The 15,068-nt window shown below is 35.6% G+C and overlaps 1 protein-coding gene across 3 annotated transcripts in view; it reads left to right on the top strand.

The window, feature by feature from the left end:
- Positions 1-15,068, top strand: part of LOC129771481 (uncharacterized) — a 695,695-nt gene that overhangs the window by 10,685 nt on the left and 669,942 nt on the right. The window lies entirely within an intron of this gene.

Genomic DNA, 15,068 nt, shown 5'->3' with positions numbered 1-15,068 from the left:
AAATGTCTAGAATCTATTGTGAATGTTGTCTTGTTTAGTTCATGCAGAAGCTACATTAGTGCTTTCCAGCACGGATTTTATCCAAAGCGATCAGTAGAGAGTAATCTTTGCGAATTCACTTCGACTTGCATCGGTGCGATGGACGACGGATTACAGGTGGATGCAGTGTACACGGTTCTCAAAGCTACTTTCGACACCGTAAATCACGAAATCCTACTGGCTGAACTATTTCGACTCGGAGTTTCGGAGAGAATGTGCAACTGGCTTCATTCGTATCTGCGCAACAGGCAACTTTGCATCAAAACTGGATCCTGTGAATCGGCCCTTTTCTCGCCACATTCTGGTGTACCACAAGGCAGTAATCTAGGTCCATTGCTGTTCACACTGTACTTCAATGATGTGGTAACTCCTCTGCGAAACGGTGGGCTACTGATTTATGCTGATGATCTTAATTTTTTTCTAATTGTCCAAAATGAAGCTGACTGCAGAGAGCTGCAGGAGCTCTTGGATCGTTTTGCGTATTGGTGCACTATAAACTTTCTCGAAGTGAGTGTCGCTAAATGTTCCATTATAACCTTCCGGAGATGTAAAAGGCCTATCATATACAACTACACCATTCGTGGAGAACTACTTGAACGCATCGAGAAAGTTAAGGATCTTGGAGTGTTATTGGATTATCGACTCTCTTTCAAACTGCAATACACAGCTTTAATTGATAAAGCCAATCGTCAATTAGGGTCAATTTTAAGTCGCCGAAGATTTTGTTGATCCCTTGTGTTTGCGTGCTCTCTACTGTTCGCTAGTCAGGCCAATTCTGGAGTATGCATCTGTCGTTTGGTGTCCATTTGAAGCAGTGTGGATTGCGAGAATTGAGTCCGTGCAAAGGAGATTTGTGAGGCGAGCACTGAATAACCTGCCTTGGCGTGACCCGATGAATCTCCCACCTTATGAGGATCGATGCGCGCTGTTGCATATTGAACCCCTTCAAATTCGGCGTGCTATCAATCAAGCTGTATTCGGAGCGAAGATCCTACGGGCTGAAATTGACAGTTCTGAGCTACTGGGTCGCATGCGCATATATGCACCTGAACGAGTTCTGCGATCCAGGCAAATTATCCAAGCTACACGCAGGAATACCCGATCCAATTAATTTTGTTTGTAGACGTCTTCATGTAGCATACAATTTGTTTGATTTTAATGTGTCTACTTGTACATTTCGTCAACGTTTATTTTCCGCGTGTCCATTTTAATTTATGTAGTAAGTTTCATAAAGACCTTGATGTCAAATGATGAATAAATAATAATAAAGACAATAATAAAGACAATAATAAAGACAATAAATTATAACTATCATTTAATAACGAAACAGAACGAATGAAACGATTTGAACGAAAATGTGTTTGATGTTCATGTTGCCTTAAATGACGGTGTGCATTAACTTTCGATAAACAATCGTGAAACGTTCGTCACTATTGTGTTCTATCGGTATTGTGTTTTATTCACTCTAATCGCTTTATATAAAATTAAATATATGCTAACCGGTACTTTGGCGGTATGAAATATACTTTACTTTATATAACTATTCTCATGCATAACAATTGTTTTGTGTACAATTTCTGGCTTTAGGTTGTATTGGCGTTGCTCATGATAGCATCTTGCAAGTGAATATGTTCTTCCTCACGCCGCTCCTGTTGATCCCAGTAGTTGTTTGCTCTCTATGTTCGCGTACATGTCGACCATGAATTATTGGCACCGAACACGACAAATGTTTGTGCAATATCCGTCTTGTTCTTCAGAACAGCTGGGGGATTTTTCTTCTAAGAGACCCTTCTGACTTGCATTATAGTCACACATGTTCTAGAGCTAGTCACTTAGAATACATTCGAGGCGTATTGCTTGGCATAGAAATCTCAACCAAGTTCTGCTAAAAATGATGCAAGTAACACTACGATGGGAACGTTAGTGCTATTGAAGAAGAACATGGAGAGAGTCGCATGAACGATTTGCTTTAACGATGAATTCCAAATTATTGTTTTATCTTCGCAGTGGCGACTGCACAGTTTCTCGCGTCACTGTGCGGTCACCATCTATGATTCTAGCATCGCTTGCATATTGAATTTCCACACGTGTTCTCCAGCAGGCGTTTTATCAGGATTGATGACAATAGCGCGATTGTCATTTTGTAAACAGAGCAAGTGTGATCTGAAGTGTTTCATATCTCTAGCTCACCGGCGATATGCCTGGCTTCAGACGAAGTGAGATTACTTGCGAATGTGTGGATGAAAGTTCGATGTAGCGGCCGTAGCGCCATCTGTCATTGAACAACATAAATAAATTCGTTCTATTTGAAAAACGAAGGACGGTTGAATTATTTGAATATTGTTCATACAAAGATACTAAAAGCAACATTAAAAATAGGGTATGGGGGTTTACATTTGTGGTTATATCAATCATTTATAGGAAAATTGAAGAAAAAAAAATATTTAGATTTTTTTTCTGCATAGGGTCACCCTAATCGAATTTAAATATTTAGTAATCGTTATCCTAGCGGTATCGCATATGGTTTACAACCTACTCTCATGCTTACCAAGTTTTTTGTGCATAATTTCATCAAAACCGGTCGAGCCGTTCCGGAGGAGTTCGACCACGAATATCGTGACACGAGATTTTGATATATGTAGGGAAGATGGAAAAAGAAGAAGATATTCGGTTTGTGAATATCCGCAAGTACAAGTACATAATGTTTTATTCATTTGTTATGCACATGTTTTTCGTTTTTTTATTATAAAAGATGAATTTAATTTTTTATTCATCCCCTTGAAGTTAGAAAACACCCTACTCACATGAACATAATAAATTTATCCAGAATCTCTCAGGGGGTGATAGACGATCGTATTTGATTTAAAAAATCCTGCTACGTAAATGTTCGAATGTCAACATTGACAGAGTTATAGAACTTTTTTTTAATTCTGTTCCCTCAAATTGGTTCTACATTGAATAGTACGCTACGGAAGACGATTCTGTTGATGAGACCATTTAGTACAGGATATAAATAAGATATAAACATCTAAATTAATGGGTTGAAATAACATTTTGGAAGTGAAAACTTAAAAGCTATCAATTTTTAATGTGATATTATTAATTGTATCCTAAAAAAAACATTTACTGCTGTTATGGCATCAAAAACAATGTGTTGTTTTTTGTTTGTTTGTTTGAGTAATTTGGATTTAATTCATAAGATCCTGAAGGTAATAGCATGGTTTAATGAATAGGGGCTTCAAATTCTGGACTGGCCAGTTTGTTTACCAAATCAAAACCCAATTTCAAGAATTTATGAGGAGTGATCGTACGCATAGTAGATGCAACTTACAAACAATATGAGTGATTTGAAAGGCTTAAACGAGCAGTACTCTCTGCGTAGTACGAGATACACATAACAACTTGGCGCAGTTTGGTCGAAACCATCTGGGATGGGTTATTTGAACTGTGAGAACTAAATATGACTTACGAATCACTTATTGTAATTCATGTGAAATTGACTTAAATTTTGAGGAGTGAGAGTTTTCCCATCTGGTTCTGTAGTTTTGAAACACTGAAATTTTAGTTTTTGGAATGTTTCGCATGTCAGCACAACAATAAAGTTTTAATGGCCAGTCTTATAAATGAAGATAGCTATGTTTTCTACACTATATACTTCTATTCAACCGACTTCTTACATATCTCTGGAAACTTAGAAAAATGGAGTGGCTCTATTGTTATGAAACGCAGTATATAATCGAGTCTGTATATCGGTTTATTTCATACTAATCGTCGCAATAATCTACTACCGGGTGGAGCTTATGTTGCAATATTTCTCTTCTCGCTCCGCAATGGTATTGGTATATAAATATTGTGCCTTGTTGTTGCATTAGTTACCCTTTATTGACTACGTTGATAATAAAAAATGCAGGGAACAAATGTATGGAAAAATTAGTTTGCTTCCAATTTTCGTTAATTAAAAACCATTTACGCATCAGAGAATTGCTATGTTTATCATACCAAACAAATCTTGGAGAATTTTTGATTCGATTGGCACGCGCATTATCAACATTCTTTCGTGTTGAAAAAAGTTATTAACGGTCAACTTTACAGAAAGTCGTAGCAAAAATTCGGTTTTCAATAGGACTTACCAAGATTCCATACCGATAATGTCATGATCTCTCAGCCACCGTATTCCCAGGACACAACTCCTTTAGATGGCCGCTTATCTTAAAATATAGAAAATAGATCAGGTTTCCGGATTAGAACTTCTTCGATCTTTTCAGGTGATATTTTTTTAAATTTGTTTGTTTTCACGTTCAGTGCTCTTGCCTGGGGTATTTATAAAAAATATGTTCTTTAGACGAAGAAGTAGAAGTAGAATAAAAAGTAGAACAAAAGGCAAATGAAAAACAAAAAAAAGAAGAAGAAGAAAAAGATGAATAAGAAAATGAAAAAGAAAAAAAGAAAAAAAAAGCAGAATAAGTTGATTATCCTCGAGCATCTTTACTTTCCGAAAATCGTATATGGCATTAAATAAAAAAATCATTTTTCTTTACCAAGTTTCGTTACCAATAACTTAACTTTGTTCTAGGTTGAGATTTCCATGTCAAACTGAATCGTTTTTTCAAAAAACTCTCATATTTCCGCTATTGATAATAGAAAAATAAAAATATTGCCAGTTGATTTTTTTTTCATAAATGTATCATTAAATAGCTCGCACCCCTGTTAACAGAGATAAGGTTTGAGTTCCGGAACTTGATGGTACATTATGTAATAACATATCATCTATGGACAATTACTGTGCTTTTTATGTATTGAGGAAGTCCATCTTGAATTCACTCAAAGCTTCGATTGATAAGGAAAGCAAGCGGCTCAATGCATCAATATGAAATTTTGCAGAACTTTTTATTATTAGAATATTTCCTGCCAATACAAGTATTTATTGCAATATTCGCAAAATTGCAGTCAATTTTCTAAAGCACTGCAAAACATCTGTGGTAGGTCGTAGCTTATTGGCAGGTTTAATGAAATGTTTACTACAAGAGTTTTTTTGTGAAATGTCTTTATTAATCGAAAATCTACAGTACTGAATAAATTGCTCTGCCTTGCGATCGTATAGTGATCGTATAGTTATGATGTGAAATGAATAGGAATGAGAAAATGACTCTGGTTGAAGTGGATGGGACAAGTATAAAACAATGCTTATTTCTAAGTTTCGAAAATGACAAGCCTTGATTCCAGTACACTTTGAAATAAGTGTTTCTTCTATTTGCTGAAAAAATTTATAAATTGGAGGAACATTAATAGTTCCACGTATCAATATTAAATTTTACAATGGTTTTGAGAATACATTGGTCTAAAACACAACCTGCTATCATAAGCATTTGCAGTAAAATATGCAAAGAATAGATTGTGTTAAACGCTACCGAAAAGATGTTGTTTTTAAAAATTGAACATGAATATTGGAATTTTTTTTTTCCATCAAACAAATAATTATATCATGTTCAGATTTTTTTCAGGCTTGTAAAACTAGGAAAGCCGATAATCAAAATAATTTAAAGTGAGTAATTTTTAAAGACATCTCTGTTGTAAAAGAACTCACTATAATATTGTAGAGAGCGAATGGAAGCTGATTTTAATTAATCGTTTTTGGATTCGTTATTGATTTGGTTAGAAAAAGTTTTTAAATTAGCAGATTTGGAGAAACGACGTCAACATAAAGTATTCTAAAACCACGAATGCCGCCTTCAAATGATAACGTTTAATATATAACGTTTCCATGTGTTTATTTATAACTGAGCAACAGCACTTTCGATGTTGCATTTCGCTCCGTTAATTTAATTCTCGATGTGTATTCGGTTAGCAATATAAACCTTATAATTGATCAAAATTCATGATCGAGAAAAAAAAGTCATTACGTAGTTTATACCTTTTCCGAGACACTTCAAATTATTTTCATTTGAAGGAAGAAGACCGTCAACCGTGGTTTCAAAGTTACTAATTTTGAAAAAAATAATATATTTTTCGTAAACAGCAAAAATCTTGAGATTTGCATATGTCGATTTTCTTGCCAACTCGTCTTGGGAGTTGGCAGCATCATCTTAAATAACAGTGAAACGTTGTGGGTGTAAAGACATTGGTCATTTAAGAAAATTTGCATACTTGAAATTTTTAAACAAATAACACTAAAATCAATTTTTTTTTAAAAACTGAAATTCATTTATCTGAAAAACGTATTTTTTTAGTTCTCAAAAAATATATGAATAGCCCTTACAATTTCCAATAAGTCACCCATACATTTGAAGATGGATTGCGATATAGTGTATTCGACAAAATTTTGGATATTATAAAAATATGAACTTTTGTCGAAGACGTCAACTTTCTATCTGATAATTTCTGGACTATATGGCATTCTTGTATGGAGACTCCTGAAAAAAATGGTTTACTCGTAACATTTTTGTGTGTAAATTCTCACGTTTGACATGTTCTTGGCGTGTTTCTTAATAGAAAAAAAAACCTCGCAGAATATGTCAATCGAGATAATTTATACACCAAAATGTTACTAGATAAACATCAATAGTAGTTTTTCAAAGAAAACATGGAAAGTAGTTGTTAGGATAATCTCTTCCCTGTAGCAGAACCCTTCCTCTGTTGTATGGGTGGCTTGTTGGAAATTGTAAGGACTAGTCATATATTTTATTTTCTAAGAATTTCGAAAAGAGAAAAACAAATTTAAATTTTTAAAATAATTTTTTAAATTTTATTTGTCATATTTTTTATAAAAAATTTTCATTATGTGACCAAAATTTTTAGGTCTATAGTTTTTGAGTGAGTTAATGAAATTTTGGTTTTTTTTCGATTTTTTATATAAAAATGTCTCAGCCAAAATTTTAAATCATGTTCAGGAAACATTAGTCTAAAAAACAACCTGCTATCATAAGTATCTGCAGTAAAATATGCAAAGAATAGATTGTGTTCAACGCTACCGAAAAGATGTTGTTTTCAAAAAATGAACATGAATATTGGAATTATTTTTGCCATCATACAAATAATTATATCATGTTCAAATTTTTTTCAGGCTTCTAAAACTAGGAAAGTCGATAATCAAAATAATTTTGAAAGAAATTATTTTTAAAGATATCTCTGTTGTAAAAGAACTTAAAGGGTGTGTCACATCAAATTCACGGAAAAAACGCTGTAAAAATTCGCCCAGTAGACCGATCCTTTTGAAAATTTTAGACAGTAAAATAAAAACTACTAAACAAATTTTGGCATTGTCTTTTTATTCATACTTCGAGCCCAAGCCCGCATGCTCGCACCTTCCTCTTTACCCCGTCCATAAGGTTCTGTACAACGTTAGGTTGTAGTTTTTTTTTAACAGAAATCCATTTTCTCTTGAAGTCCGCCTCCGATTTGACAACTTTTGGGTTCTTCCGGAGGGCCTGTTTCATAACCGCCCAATATTTCTCTATTGGGCGAAGCTCCGGCGCGTTGGGCGGGTTCATTTCCTTTGGCACGAAGGTGACCCCGTTGGCTTCGTACCACTCCAACACGTCCTTTGAATAGTGGCACGAAGCGAGATCCGGCCAGAAGATGGTCGGACCCTCGTACTGCTTCAATAGTGGTAGTAAGCGCTTCTGTAGGCACTCCTTAAGGTAAACCTGCCCGTTTACCGTGCCGGTCATCACGAAGGGGGCGCTCCGCTTTCCGCAAGAGCAGATCGCTTGCCACACCATGTACTTTTTGGCAAACTTGGATAGTTTCTGCTTGCGAATCTCCTCCGGAACGCTGAATTTGTCCTCTGTGGAGAAGAACAACAGGCCCGGCAGCTGACGAAAGTCCGCTTTGACGTAGGTTTCGTCGTCCATTACCAGGCAATGCGGCTTCGTCAGCATTTCGGTGTACCGCTTCCGGGCTCGCGTCTTCCCCACCATGTTTTGCCTCTCGTCGCGGTTACGAGGCTTCTGAATCTTGTATGTACGCAGGCCCTCTCGCTGCTTGGTCCGCTGGACGAATGAGCTTGACAAATTCAGCTTATTGGCAACATCCCGGACCGAACTTCTCGGATCACGTCTAAACTGCTTAACTACGCGCTTGTGATCTTTTTCACTGACGGAGCATCCATTTTTGCCGTTCTTCACCTTCCGGTCGATGGTTAGGTTCTCGAAGTATAGTTTTAGTACTCTGCTGACCGTGGATTGGACGATTCCCAGCATCTTACCGATGTCCCGATGTGACAACTCCGGATTCTCGAAATGAGTGCACATGATTAATTCACGACGCTCTTTTTCGTTCGACGACATTTTTCCAAATTTACGAAAAATTGACAGCGAAGCATGGCCAACGTGATCTATACACTCTTATCTGATTATAAGCGAAAGCTGAAGATATAATTCCTAAAAATTAAATTTCTACAGCGTTTTTTCCGTGATGCAATTTGATGTGACACACCCTTTAGTATAATATTCTAGAAAGCGAATGGAAGCTGATTTTAATTAATCGTTTTCGGATTCGTTATTGATTTGGTTAGAAAATGTTTTTAAATTAGCACACTTAGAGAAACGACGTCAACATAAAATATTCTAAAACCACGAATGCCGCTTTCCAATGATGTCAATCGTGATAATTTATACACCAAAATGTTACTAGATTAACATCAATAGTAATTTTTCAAAGAAAACATGAAAAAGTAGTTGTTAGGATAACCCTTAGGCTACCCTCTGTTGTATGGGTGGCTTATTGGAAATTGTAAGGGCTAGTCATATATTTTTTTTAAAGAATTTAACAAAGAAAATTTAAGAAAAACAAATTTAAATTTTTAAATTATTCTTTTTAATTTTATTTGTGATATTTTTTTAGGAAAATTTCATTATTTGACCTAAATTTGTAGGTCTATAGTTTTTGAGTGAGAATATTTATGAAATTTTGAGTTTTTTTTCGATTTTTTTATGTAAAAACAATTTAGTTTTCTATAAAATGCTGCAAATCACGACACAAAAGAGAACGAGACAACTCTGCATCGGCTCGCACTTCATTGCACACCAGCATGCAAGCAAAGCTATCATATACGCTTTCGGTGCAGAAAGCTTATTTTCTTCTCTGCCTCTAACATATGCATACCGACCTCTCCATGCATCATGAAACAGCAGGATCGTACGGACAACGCAAAGCGAAAGATTCATATTCAGCTAATGTAGCAGATCCTGATTTTTAAGTCTCAGAGAGTGCAAACTATATGATTATTTAGCTCGATAGAGGCTAAGGGAAGGGTAGTCAGATTATATTTTCCATTTTTAACGCCTCTATCCCTTGAAATGTGTATATTCATATAGACCCCATAGTTTTACTAGCAACACTGCTCTCTTTCCCCATTTGTTGCTCTCCGCAAATGGTGACCGAATGATGACGTAATTTTTCTTGTATCATTTATTGCTTTGCACTTGTCTGTGCAGTGGGTTTCGCTATAGTAGAGCGGGACGATATATGCGGTTCAAACTTGTATGCAGGCTTCGAAAATGGTATGCGATGTTTGATACAGATCGGATATGCAATCAACAGTCTTCGTTCCTCTCTCAGTTTAATCACTAAATATTACACAAGTGATTACTGACATTCATACAAGTATCTGAATGATCCTCTCATATTTGGTTATATGTTCGTGAGAGTTTACTTGCATGACACATTGTGTATCATTCGATTTTGATCGAAATCCAAACACTGTAGACCAGCCTTATTCTAAAATATGTTCTCTAAGGGCAAAATAAAAAAAACGTGTCCAACAGAATGGAACAAATACAAGGTTCGAGCAGTATCAGGAATATTTTTTTTTCGGTAGATATTTTTCCAATTGCTGAATTGCTGGTTTTGTAACTACTCGGAAATGGCTAGTCTACGAATGATATGTTTTCATGATTTTTCATAAAATTTAAATCTATTTTTCGTTTCATTTTCCGTCGAATGTTGTTGAAAATAGAAGTTAGTTCTGTAGTTTTCGAGACTAAAAACTAAAAATAAATCAGAAATCTAGTCTCTGTGATAGAATAGTTTTTGTCGTTAAATTTCAATTAGCTCTCCGTTTCTCTTAGAAAGTTTTAAAGATATTTTTTTTCAGTTATTTCCAACAACTTGAATGAAGATAAACTTTAGACCAGCCAAGTTGTTTTTCTGTTATGTTCATCTGAAAAATAGATAAAAAAAATTGGATTAGAGATTAGAGAGATTTAGTGATCAGAAATGTTTAAAAGTGATTTATAAAAAAATGTATCAAAAAAGATCGATGTATAATAAAAAAAATGACATTTTACAAAGTGACAATACATTGTTTCCGTGAAAAACTTCTCAGTCGCAAAATCCATTCTCGATTCCGCTTGATTTCGTTGTATTTTTTCAATCCAGATTGTTTTTCATTCACATAGGGGAACTGGGGAAATGTGGTCACCCTAAGGAACATGCCCATTTCCTGTGTTCATATTAGGGTGTCAGCGAAAATGGTCATGTCAAATTTCAAAAACCGAAAAAAGGAAATTTGGAAAATCGATTTTTTTTTCGATGCCAAATGACTTAAAAATGCATAAAACGTCGAGATCTGGTGTTGTCTCGAAAAAAAATTTTTGGCCGAAAATCCACTTTTTGGGACTTTTTAAGTCTCAGAGAGTGCAAACTATATGATTATTTAGCTCGATAGAGGCTAAGGGAAGGGTAGTCAGATTATATTTTCCATTTTTAATGCCTCTATCCCTTGAAATGTGTATATTCATATAGACCCCATAGTTTTACTAGCAACACTGCTCTCTTTCCCCATTTGTTGCTCTCGGCAAATGGTGACCGAATGATGACGTATTTTTTCTTGTATCATTTATTGCTTTGCTTTGCAGCCTGAGAGGCGATGAAAGTATGGAAAAAAAATTAAATTGAAATTTTCTCATACGTACAAAAACGTCGTAGGAAACACATAACGTTTTTCATAATGAGGCTTGGTTTTGGTTGGAAAGGCATATTTTTCCTGGGTCAAAACCACAAAAGGGACCCGTTTAAGAGCAGAAGGTGATAAGGTATATCAGCTTTTGGGAACAGAACATTGTCAGTAGTAATCCTCCATTGACCACTTTTCCCCCCAAACAACGAAATGCGAAATATGCGAAATAATAGCTGAAATTGAACAAAATATCTGTTCACCTCCCCTAGAATATGTGTATAGTCGTCCAAACTGTTGATTTGTCGCAAATATCAGGTCGAATCAACTGAATTTTACTAGAAATTCCTTAAATTCGAAACGCACAAAACCGAATGGCTACCGAGAGAGCGTTTTTTGTTTTTATTTATTTCTTGACATGCGACAGCTCCACTGTAGTACAGGGTGACTCAAAATTCAAGAAATTATTCAATCATATGATGACTATCAATACGATGTCAATAGTCAATAGTTATACTACCAAATAAGCAGGTAACCACTCAACCTCACAACCCCTATACCCAAAATTTTTGGCTCATGTTTTGTCATTTTCAAATTTTGTCAATGAGACATAACATAACAGAAAATGACATGACTCACAAATACTGGTAAGAATTTGTATAATATACATGGTTCAGCAATATAAGATTAATACGAACGAGCGAAACAAAAGACAAATAAGCTTTCCGCATACTTTGCCACATACACGGCCCAGACCGAAACAGATATTGTCTACTTCATGCGCTCCTTTTTTACTCTTAGAAAACACTTCCCAACTTCATTTTATTATCAGGTGCAATATTATCACGTATTTGCTGAGTAACTGCTGAAGCATCATTAGCCATGCGGATAGCGTGGTCGTGTGAAATAGCTTTGCATTCTAGCCGGCCTTGGTTCGATCCCAATTGACGTCGTATGGACTTTTTTTTTGCACAATCCCAAATGAAATGAGAAAAGAAAATAGAAAGAGATGTCTGCTCGCATACAAACCATTTTTAAGCTTTTAAAACAGCTCATTATTTGCGCATTTGACTCTCCAGCACAGTAAATGGCATCATTTCTGCCAAAGATTAAATGTTTTCTGCCAACGCTAGTTTGGGTGTACGCTTTTCATCAATTCTATGTATTATATTTCGAGGCCATGCCCGTAATAACTCTTCTAGATAACTCAGTTTGTCAATTATGTTTCGGTACCGTATTTCAACATCTAGGAGTACTAATTTTGTATTGACACATCAATTTTGAGAATTTAATCAAGTGTACCATTTGTCAAAATTTCGTGCGTATTTATTGGAAGACAAAAAACATATCAGTGTTTTTTAGGGAAAAAACGTTTTTATTTGATGCTGGAACCTTAACATGGAACATATAGCAGTTATTAAATTCAACGCCAAACATTGTATCAAAATTGTATCACTAACATTGCAATTGAAAACTCTTATCAATAATTTATTTGACTTGATATGACTTACATGTACTTCTCCTCTAAATTCAACTTCAAATTAACGGCTTTTCTTATAAAAATTGAAAAACAAATCATGCAAAAAAAAAATGTTTTCTGCATTATATACTTCAAAATCAGTCCTTATAAAAATTGCATGCGCAGATTTTCAAAGCACTTAATCGGAATCCTGTTAAAATTGCGTTTGTCGTGAATGTAGTGCTTATACCGGTATTGTCTCAGTAGCTAGTGCACTGCAAACTGAGGGCTGAATCACTACATTATCTTTGTTCATTTGCAGTATGCGTGCCAGTATTGATGCCTACCCTATTCATGTCTTGCCCACAGTAAAATCCAATCTTGTCAATTTATCCTCTCAATGGTCCATATATGGCCCTGGTTAGGCAATAGTTCAAACACCCAATCTAACACAACGCAGCCAGTCAGCCAATCTCTGCAACCAGCCATAAATGCATCTCGATTGCACACAGTGTTTCTTCGTTTAACGAACACACAAAAAAAAAATAATGAAAGGACCCACGGTAACACGGGTTTTTTTGCACATTAAAAGCCACCGCCAATCGGCGCTAACCAAGGTTAGCTAGTTGCGACGACCTCTGGTGACCCTCCGTCATTGCTCACCCGCGGGTTTGAGACATGTCAGAAATTGCACGCAGCATAATTTATCTGGGCCCAGAATTGGACACCGGACCGGACCGTTTGTACTCTCGGTCGATTGGTGGCACTCTTTTGCTACCAATAAAGGCTAAGAACTTAGTGTTGGCTGATTCAATTTTTTTTCTGTTTGTCCTCTAGAAGTATTCAAAGTGAGTAGTGAGTTTGTCCATTGACATTTAGGTACGTTACTAAGCACTGCAGCAGAACCGGTACACTTCAACCGACACCGAAAATACTTGACTTTTCTGCATCGCGGCGGGAAAACATGGGGTGGTGAACATTGGGTGGGTGGTATATGTAAACATATACCATGCGGCGGCGAGTTTGAAAGGTCTCTTCTCGCGTTTCGTCGAGTTTTGTAAGATGGAGACAGAGAATGAAGTGGAAACTAATTTGCCTACATGGAGTTGGTGAGATTGGTGCTGGAACTGCTAGTTCGAAGGACCTTCTAATGTACGATGCGGTAGATTTCGAGTGCTTTAGTGAGTGCAGAAACAGGTTTCCTGGGTAAGTGGGTTGTACACTGATGATGTAGCATAGACCCAACAAATGATGGTGATCTTGACATATGCTAGAAAGATTCACACGTTCAAATGTTATTACAATATTTATTCCAGTGTTATACAAGGTGTTTGTTTTATGACTTGAAAACTGGCACAGACTGACGATTCCTTGTCATCGCCATTGAAATTGGACGTCGAGCCACATGAAAGAAATCATTCAAGTTGGTCCTTCGGCTTTTTGACTCTTGCCCTGAATTCTGTATTTGATGGAAAACTCTAATTTGTTTTCTTTGTAAGTCTAGGTATATAAAAAACATTTTTTCTCGCTGCACTGGAATTATTGTTTTGATTTTTGCATAATTTTACAGACATTTTTTAACCAAGAACCTGCAGTTACAGATTATAACTTTTTTAGGTTTTATGCAGAATCTACAGATTTTTTTAGAATAACGACCCAATATTAGTTATGGCTTGATGTCAATAATATTCTTTCCCGTCTGACCTATTTTATCCATATAGCATTGGAGTTAGTCTGAATGAGAGTCATCCCTTTTTTACTTTTTTAACTTTTTGACATTTTTTGGCATTGTTTTTTTTCTTTTTCGAATATGGAAAATATTTAAAAGAAACTTCAATACGCTCTGGTTTCGTTTTCGGGAATATGAAAGGAGTATAAATTTGAAAAATAGATATCGGTCACGTCATGAGAATTGTTTATGTAGGAGGATGAAACTTTGAAGATTTTCATCAGCATCTGAAGAAGCCACAGGATAACTATCTCGGCGTTGAAACTGTAAGAAAAGAATATATTGAACCGGGTGAGAATAGGAAAATAACTTTTAGGAACATCTGCTGTCCCTTTTTCAAGCATTGGAAGTTTTTTTTTTGAATTGTTACCTTAACACTAAACCTACCACGAGAGCTCAAATGACCCATTTTAAACTTTAGTCAATGTTTTTTTTTGAAAATTACACTGTCACAACATCATTTGCCTACACTACTTTTCCTAAAACATAAAAACATACATCAAATGTATTTTTCAGTGTTTACTCCTCTCTTGTTTTTTTTACTGAGAATATATGTAATCTGCCCTAACTACCGCAACGGGTCATTTGACCTTTGCAAACATTTATATTATATCAGAAAGATTTGTATGCGTGGTTGTGATACAAAACCATTGCATTACACATTTTTTGCTATTGCTTCATATATTTTGTTGTAATTGTCAATGTACAGTGAATGATCAGAATTAATTGTATTGCTGATTATCCAAGCGAGCTAATAGTAACCATTCCAAGCTACAGTGTATATTTGGCGTGTCAAAAATTGTAATTTCAATGTTTTGCTAATAATTGTTATCCCAAAATGTCGAAATATACAGGAGAAATATGGTATGTCACGTTTCTCAACAAAACTATATAAATCGAGTCATTGTTCACTAACTATTTATAAAGGGTCACTTGACCCACCGTGG

The sequence above is a fragment of the Toxorhynchites rutilus genome, chromosome 2 (genome assembly GCF_029784135.1).
Source record: "Toxorhynchites rutilus septentrionalis strain SRP chromosome 2, ASM2978413v1, whole genome shotgun sequence".
NCBI lineage: Eukaryota > Metazoa > Arthropoda > Insecta > Diptera > Culicidae > Toxorhynchites > Toxorhynchites rutilus.
The sequence above is the reverse complement of the archived record's forward strand: the minus strand, read 5'-3'. Positions and strand labels throughout refer to the sequence as shown.